Source organism: Meriones unguiculatus, assembly GCF_030254825.1.
Source record: "Meriones unguiculatus strain TT.TT164.6M chromosome Y unlocalized genomic scaffold, Bangor_MerUng_6.1 ChrY_unordered_Scaffold_25, whole genome shotgun sequence".
In the NCBI taxonomy this organism is placed as follows: Eukaryota; Metazoa; Chordata; class Mammalia; order Rodentia; family Muridae; genus Meriones; species Meriones unguiculatus.
In genome coordinates this window covers 14,226,102-14,235,289 of record NW_026843710.1, presented here as the reverse complement: position 1 = coordinate 14,235,289, position 9,188 = coordinate 14,226,102, and the positions used below count along the sequence as shown (strand labels likewise).

General features: G+C 38.0%; 1 non-coding gene across 1 annotated transcript; it reads left to right on the top strand.

Moving 5' to 3' along the window:
- Positions 1–8,641: 8,641 nt before the first annotated feature.
- LOC132651770 (U6 spliceosomal RNA) lies at positions 8,642–8,748 on the top strand. The gene has a single exon (XR_009589334.1). It is a non-coding gene; the product is annotated as a U6 spliceosomal RNA (small nuclear RNA).
- The last annotated feature ends 440 nt before the right edge of the window (positions 8,749–9,188 follow it).

The following is a 9,188-nucleotide window of genomic DNA, read 5'->3' as shown; positions in this document are numbered from 1 at the left end:
GATTAGAAGTAAGGAGAGGAAGTCCTCCCCTACCAGTGGACTTGGGTCATGGCATGCATGGAGAAGGGGGAGGTAAGGTGGGATGGGGAGGGAAGAAAGGAGAGGTTTATGGGGAGATACAAAGTGAATAAATTGTAATTAATAAGATTAAAATAAAAAATATAAAAAAAAATCCTTTTGGAGTTACATGAGGTTGTGCTTGGAGGCTGAGACACCAATAAAATGAAAAGACAGAAGGGAGTCTTCTCTTGATCTCTGTCAATTTATATCTCTGTTTCTGTCAGTCTCAGTCTCAGTATTTCTCAATATCTCTCTCTAATTTTTTTGTTCTTCCTGTCTCCCTCTCTCTTCCTGCTGCTTGTGTTTAAGTATGAAAAGCTTTCAGATCAGCTGGAAGGCTACAACAAGATAACAGCTTGATGTCGTAACATCAGGGATGGTCTCTGTAAAAATATAAGCAAGGTCAAATTGCCTTATGGAACATTTTCCCAGTAAGTAATTCACTGACTGAGGACATATCTGTACATTTAAAAGATAGTAATGGAATCTGTGATAATGTAAAAGTCACAGGTCAAGGAAACATAACTTTATTAATGACCACTTAAAAGAAATATATGACACTTTTACTAAACTACAAGTCTTGGAAAGAAGAACTCTCATCTCTGGGTTGGGCCTTTCAGCTGACCAGATTGAGGCATCTGTAGGGCTGCTCAGCCATTTTCTCCATCAGGCTGTCCAATTGGTTCTTTTAATAACTTGCACCTGAAACTTGTACAGGCTTTCACCTGTTGCATGCCAACATTCTCCCTCTCAGCCAATAAGCCTCTGAGAGAATCTTGAGGTTTCCATGGAGATGACTTAACAAACTTTCCTCAGTGTCCAGTATTTCTTATTCTGTGCACATGTGACTTTTTTCTTGTAAAACCCAACAAGTATTTATCTCATCCCTTTATCCAGATCCCACAACTTTTCTCCTGTGTAACACTGTGACAATGTATGGTAGGAAATGAATCTTTAATGTTTATTGAATTGGACAGCTTCCTAAGTAAGAAAGCTTCAAAGTGATGTGAGATTAAGTGGAATGTACCAAATGAGAAGATCATGTCCTATTGTGTTCTTGGTTGTGAAATAACCATGTTTTTTACTTTGAACTGAGCAGTTACTCATGGACTCATGTACTCACTTAATGTACCTTCACATTCCTACTAATATAATAGATCAGAACGGTCTAAGTTTTCCTGGAGTATTAAGACACTAAGAGCTGGGAAAAGAGAAGGAAGCAGACAATTCCTGGGACTGTTTTGGCTGAAACAGAGAAATATCTGTGTATGTAAAAGGAGAACTGAGGGACAAGATAGTATTTCACAGCTGATGCTGTTACACACTTCGGTTGCCAACCCTCTATGAGTAGGGTTACATTGGCTGACCTGGCTGCATTAGAACTGTGTCCTACTCTTGGTTCAGTGAGGAACCCTCCTGGTTCTGGGGTTTACAGTTAAAACTAGGCAATCAGAACAGTGAAATTGGTCCATGTTATATGCCTATGACACAAGAGCAGCGGTGTTTGCTGCTGTGATGCTCCAGACAAACCCTCTAAATGTATTGTTAGTGCTCAAACTGCTTGTTCAGATGTGCCACCTGAGCTCATGGGGTCTGAGGTAGCTGGGTAACTACTAGTTCATGGCTAGGATACTCTGCTTCATAATGAGTTCCTGGAAAGCATACCTTACATAGTCAAACTCTGCCCTCCTTTAGCAGAATATTTTTTCCATGTAAAAACTCATAAGTTTGTCAACATATTATTTTTATTGATTATTTTAGGAATTTCATATAATACACATTACACTCCTTTTCCATTGCTCCAAGGTTTAAATTCCTACATATGTATCAAACTAATTTTTTCTTTCAAATTTGTCAGTTGAAATATGTGTTGTTCATATACTCATTGGAACAAGATCAGAGTCTCAGTGCCAAGTCCCTTAAAGCAAACTGAGTTCATCCTTGCTGAAGGCTGGTACCATTCACAAGAAGCCATCAGTCCTGAAGAGCTCTATGTACTTCATCACCTTGATCACCTTTTTTCCTTATGTATTTATTTTAAAGAATTGTTTACTTTGTATCTCCTCTACTGCCCCTCCCTTTTCTCCTATCTGTGCATTTAACAAATAATGGAATCTGTGGCAATGGGAAAGTCACATGTCAAGGACATATGACTTTATTAGTGACCACTTGAAGGAAATAAGTGGCACTTTTCCTGAACTAAGAGTCTTGGACAAAGTAACTGTCATCTCCGGTTGCATTCTATCAGCTGTCCAGACTGAGGCATGTAGGGCTTCTCAGCCTTTCTCTCAAGCACACTGTCCAGTTGGCCCTTTTAATAACTCGCTCCTGAAACTCTTACTTGCTTTTACCTGTTTTATCACATCATTCTGCCTCTCATCCAATCATTGCCTGAGAGAATCTTGAGGTTTCCATAGAGACTGGTAAACAAACTTTCCTCAGTGTCCAGTATCTCTGATTCTATGAACACTTGACTCTCTTGTGAAACCCAACAAGATTTTATCCTCATCCATTTATCCAGATCCCTCACCTTACTCCTGTTTACCTCTGTGATAATCTCAGGTAGGAAATGAAACTTTAATGTTTATTTAATTGGATAGCTTCCTAAGTAGGGAAGCTTCAAAGTGATGTACGATTAAGGGGACTGTACTAAATGACAAAATGGTTTCTACTATTGTCTTGGATCTGAAATTTCCTAGCTTTGGACTTTGAACTGAGCAGTTAGTGACATATTGACTAAGTGTACCTTCACATTCTTATTGATATAATTGTCTGGCAGGGTCTGGGGTTCCCTGGGGTATTCAGTCGTTAAAAGCAGAGAAGAGAATGTAATTTTATATTCATATATTCCTGCAGTCTAGACTAACAGGGTCCTTCTGAAAGAGGGAGCGTAAATGGGGGGGAGGGGACAGAGACTGGAAGAATGGAGCCAAAACAGATTCCTGTTCAAGTCTCAGTTTACTGAACATGCAAACAACACTTATAAAGCAAAGGGTACCTGCTGGGGCCAAAGCTATCTAGTGGAGACAAAGCTATTTACTGAAGCCAAAGCCAAGTAGTGAACAAAGGTCATTTAGTGAAGACCTAAAGCTATTTAGTTGAAGAGTTACCTAGGACCTGAAATCATGGGTGATAGATTGTGAGAACATCGGTGTGTTAGTTTTAGAGCATTTGTAAGATAGCTTAAGAAAACATCCTTACAGCATCTTGCAGGTGCAATATTTAACCCATGAAAGCACTCTTCCTATTTCCTGCAGCAGTAGATTAACCTTCCCTCTTTCCTGCCTTCTCCCTATATAAATTGGGTAAAATTTTCTAATAAATGGAAGCCTTGATCAGACAAACAGACTTGGCTTCCTTCCTTGTGCTTCTCGTCCCCTCCCATTCCTTCCACTCTCCTCCCTTAGGAACCCATGTTGAAGCCCTGCAGGATGGGGCATATTGTACCAGCAATTTTTTTTTCACAGAAGCAACACATCTGTGCCTCATGACAAGGAATCTGGGAATTCACTCAGATTACACATTTTTTTTTCTGTCTGGTTCTCAAGGTTGCAGGGATCTTGCTATCTCTTCTCAGGCTAAGAACAGCCCACTTGAAGAGACTGCCATGGACAGTATCTGAGACATGGAATTTAGATAAGTCCAGAATTTGGCAAGGCCAGGAGGCATAATTCTAATTACCAGACTCCTTCAGATCCTTCTCCTTTGTTTTATGGAGAGCCTGTCTTTGGTTGGCGAAATATGCATTTTTTCTTACTTGTCATCAAGCTCTTGGATGCAATTTTTATAAGCCTTTGTCTTAGGTCGGAAAACTACAATTTTACTCTTACACAACATTGACTTACCTCCATATCAAATGGGTTTGTTAGATATCGTTAATTTAAATTCATGCAACTGCACTTGCATGCATTGAAGTTCTTGATGAAGGAGCTGTAACACTCAAGGAAGGCAGGCATAGGCCCACAAACCTATACCTGTCAAGCCCTCAAGTGTCAGTACCCACTTAAGCAGACAGTCAAAAGTTGGAAAACGCCTCCTGAGGCTAGTTAATATATCCCAGGCTGTATTGGCAATTCTATCCTAGGTTCTGGGCAGAGTCTATGTCATATATCTTATTTCTCATCGTTAACATGTCCAAGGAGAAGTTTTTGCTAGACCAGATACCAGCAAGGAGATTCTGAACCTGAGTCCAATTAAATTCTGTTTCATCATACCAAGAATCAGATACCTTAACAGGAATCATAACAAAAGCAATTTGCTTAACAAGTAATACTGAAAGGGCATTATGATCAGCACTAAGACAATTAGTAAGATTGTAATATAGACATTCAATTGAATAGGTATCATTGTTCTTAAAATGTCTTAATAGAATGTTTCCAAATACTTGATGAATGTAGCAAAGCTACTTGCATTCCCAGAGAGAATGCCTATATACCCCAATGAAGTACTCAATTTCCATACACAGCTTTGCCAATTTTTATTTGAAGTCCTCCAAAGTCCAGCACTAACTGCTTTTTCTAAAACAAAGGAATTTTGACTGCCTTTACCAGAAGACAAGTTCTTAATACCCTTAAAGTTAGACCAGCCCAGTCCATGACTGTAAATGCAGGGTCACTGTCCCAGGAGTAGATGGTGGGCATTTCTACTATGATTCTTATCCAAGGAAACATCAGTTGAGGACAAGTGCATTGATCCCCTTTTTTTCCTGGGTGGATAACTCATTGGAGAAGTAAGACTGTCATTCTTAACTCCAGTAGGATGGGAAAAATAATATCCCACCAATGTTCCACTTTAACTGGTTGCAAAGGGAGGCATTACCTGTACCCCAACTTTAGATTAGTTTGTATTCCGACCTATGACCTGGAGAGAGGAGACTGGTAAGCAGTTCTGATGAATATTCTCTCTGGTACAGCAAAGAGGATGACCTCTTCATATTCCTGACAAGTTAAGAGTCAGTTTTACTTGTGTTCTTTCAAAAGCAGGAAAACACATCAGCCAAGTGTTGTTGACATAAACAACGACATCTGCATCATCTCAGGAAAATGGATGTATTAGACGTGGATTAGTAATGTACATGCAATAAACAGTCATCTTGACCACAGGGGTCTTCTTTGACATCATTATCATTGTCAGGAGAAAGCTCCTCATACATTTGTCGCACCAGACATTCTAGTAACCATCAAGCTGTATCAATGTCCTGCAAAAAAACTCAAACAGATCCTCATCATGAGTACAGGTTTCTGTCCATGCCATTGATTTCTTAAAAGATCCCTACATTTTATTTAGCAAAAGTTTTTGTGGTTTCTGTATCCCAAAATCTATGTGCTACAGATTTACCATGCTTATCCAAAATTTAAAAATTCTGAATGAAAAGAACATGATTAAGATGATTCTTATTTTTCCAGGGGAGTAGCTCCCACTTCTTTGTTGTTGTTGTTGTTTTCAAATAAATCTTAATTGTTTATTGGGCATGCTTTACCATGTCTTGTCCTTGAGGCTTGTAAGGTATTTTAGCTATATGAGAAACTTGAAACTGTTAAAAAAAAAAACTTTTAAAAGATTTGCTAGTATATCCTGTTCGATGGTCAGTTTTAAATTGCTTAGGAACTCCTAGAACATGTAGACAAGGAGCAATAGCATTCTTTGCATCTTTTCCTGGTTGAGAAGTGGCAAAAATAAATCCATAGTATGTATCTATGCAAACATGTACATATTTTAATTGTTTAAATTCAGGAATATGATTAAGATCCTTTTGCCAAATCTGATTTGGAATCAGTCCTTTAGGATTGAATCCCAAATGAGGAACAGGCTGAAATTGAGGACAAGTACTGCAAGCCTTGACTATACTAGGGGACTGTTCCTTAGTCAATCCATATTTAAGTCTCAAGGTTTGACTATTAAGATGATGCATATCATGAGCACTCTGGGCTCTTTTTAACTGTGAAAAATATACTTTGCTGACTTTATCTGCCAATGTATTTTCCTTTGACAGGGGTCCTGGCAAATTAGAATGAGCCCTCCAATGTTCTATAAAAAAGAAAATGGGTTTTTTTTGTATCAAATTTTAGATTTGTAAAACTAAAATTCTGGCAGAAACTGTCTGAACTTGACCTACAGTCTCTAACCTAGGCAAAGACTGAGATATATATGCACTATCTCTGAAAATGTTCAAAGACTGCTTAATAAAACAAAGCCAATACTGCATATAACTCTGCTATTTGTGCAGATGTGTTAGACACTTAAAAAGATGTTGTTTTACTTTTATAAGCATAGAAAGCAGCATCAGATAATGAACCAACAGTAAATACTGTTAAAGTATCAAGAATTAGGCTAACTTTTTTAAATGGAAAAAAATTATAGCTTGCACCTATAAAAACTGATTCAGTTTTTTTTTTTTTTTTTTTTTTTTTTTTGTGCCTCAACAGGTTGGACTTTGTCATAACAAGCTTACATATGTTGAAATGCCATATTGATCAGATCTCTGAGAAGTGTGAGGGCCAGCAATTTTGAGTTACTCTTTCTCTACATTTATCATCTGCTCTAAGGTTAATCATATAAAACAAGATGTGTTCATGTTATACACCTAGGACAAAAGAGCAGCTGTTTTTCTTGCTGTGGTACTCCAGACCAATCCTCTGAATGTAGTGTTAGTGCCAGGACTGCTTGCTCAGAGGTGATAGCTTAGCTCACCTCTGAGCTAAGCTATCACCTCTCCGGTAGTTGGGTAACCACTAGTTCATGGCTTGATTTCTCTGCTACAAAATGAGTTCCTTTTCAGCATATGTTGTCATTTGAGTTCTTGATTTTAGCCATTTGATGAGTGAAGGTGAAATCTCAGGTTCCTTTTAATTTACATTTCCCTGATGGCTAATGACATTGCACATTTCTTAAGTGTTGTTGTTGTTTTTTTTTTTTTTTTTCCATTCAATATTCCACTCTAGAGATTAAAAAACTCAAGTGGCAACATGTGCTGGAGAGGTTGTAGACAAAGGGAAACCCTTGACAACTGCTGGTGGGAACATAAACTTGTACAACCACTATGAAAATCAATATCACATTTTCTCAGACAACTAGTAAGAGTGCTTCTTCAAGATCCAGCTATACTACTCCTAGGCATATATTCAAAAGAGACTCTAGAACACCATAAGGACATTTGCTCAACCATGTTGTAGCAGCTTTATTTGTAATAGCCAGAACCTGAAAATAACACATATGCCCCCAAACTGAAGAATGGATACAGAAATTTTGGTACATCTACACAATAGAATATTATTCAGCAATAAAAAAAACAAGGAAATCATGAAATTTTCAGGTAAATGGTAGGAACTGAGATATCCCAGAATCAGAAAGACACACCCCGTAATTTACTCACTCATATACACATTTGATATAGGATAAACCTACTGAAAGCTGTACATTTAAAGAAAGTAATCAAGAGGGAGGACTCTGGCTAAAATGTTCAATCCTGAAAGGCATAGACAATGGTCATCAGAAGAAGGAGGGAGAAAACAGGAACAAGTCAGGAGCCTGCCACAGAGGGCCTCTGAAAAGCTCTGCCCTGCAGATTACCAAAGCAGATGCTGAGACTTATGGCCAACTGTTGGGCAGAGTGCATGGAATCTGATGAAAGAATTGGAAAATAGGAAGAGCTGGAGAGGACAGGAGCTCCACAAGGACAGCAACAGAACCAAAAACTCTGAGCAGAGGAGTCTTTCCTGAGACTCATACTAGAACCAAGAATCATGCATGGAGATAAGCTAAAACCCCTGCACAGATGTAGCCCATGACAGTTCAGTGTCCAAGGGGGTTCCATAGTAATGGGAAAAGGGACTGCCCCTGACATGAACTGATTGGCCTGCTCTTAGATCCCTTCACTCTGATATGGGTGCATCCTTACCAGGCCACACAGAAACACAATGCAACCATGTCTAATGTGATCTGATACTAGGATCAGAAGCAAGGAGTAAATCCTACTCTATCACTGTATGTGGGGAGGGGCATGTGTAGAGAAGAGGGAGGGAAGGTGTTATTGGGAGTGGACAGGTGTTATGGAGGGATAAAAGTGAATAAATTGTAATTAATAAAAATTAAAATAAAAATATAAAAATATCATTCCTTTTTGATTCATATTATAAGAGTTTGTCCCTTGAGGTAGATATGCCAATGAAAGGGACCAGAGAAAACGGTGTCTCTGTCTCTTGGTCTCTGTCACTTTATAACTTTATTTCTGTTGGTATTAGTCTCTCTATTTCTTAAACTGTCTCTCTAGCTCTCTCTCTCTGTTTGCCATTTGTGGTTCAGTGTGAAAAGCTCTCAGTTTTGGTGGACTACAACAGGATGACTGCTTGCTGACGTGACTTCCTGACATCCTGAATGGTCTCAGTAAAAATATTAGCAATGTCCCAATTAAACACTTTTTGTTCAAAGATTTGCACTGGTTAGGGAGCATTTTCACAGAAAATAATTCACTGACTAAGGAATATCTGTGCATTCAACAAATAATAATGGAATCTGTGATAATGTGAAACTCACAAGTTAAGGACAAGTGACTTTATTAATGACCATTAGAGAGAAATATGTGGTGCTTGCTTTGGCGTCACATATACTAAAATTGGAATGATACAAAGAGTATTAGCAGGGTCCCTTCCCTAGGATGACACACAAATTCAGGAAATGTTTATTTTATTTTATTTTGTTTTTAGAGAAATTAAAGAAAACACAAATACAGGAAATTGTGGAGAAAAGAACTTAGGAAAGAAAACAGGAACTACAGAGGTAAGCATAAACAATAGAATTCAAGAGATGGAAGAAAGAATCTCAGGTGTTGAAAATACAATGGAATAAATCAATATATCTCTCAAAGAAAATATTAAATCTAAAAATTTCCTGAGACGGATATTCCGTCTCAGGAAAGACAACATAAAAGGCAGAACCCAAGAATAATAGGAATAGAAGAAACAGAAGATTTCCTCCTCCAAGTCCCAGAGAGATTTTTAAATAAAATAATTGAAGAAAATTTCCCAGACTTTAAGGAGAGGTCAATAAGAATAGAGGAGACCTACAGAACACCCAATAAATTAGTCCAGAAAAGAAAATCTCCCTGCTAGATAATAATAATAATAATAATA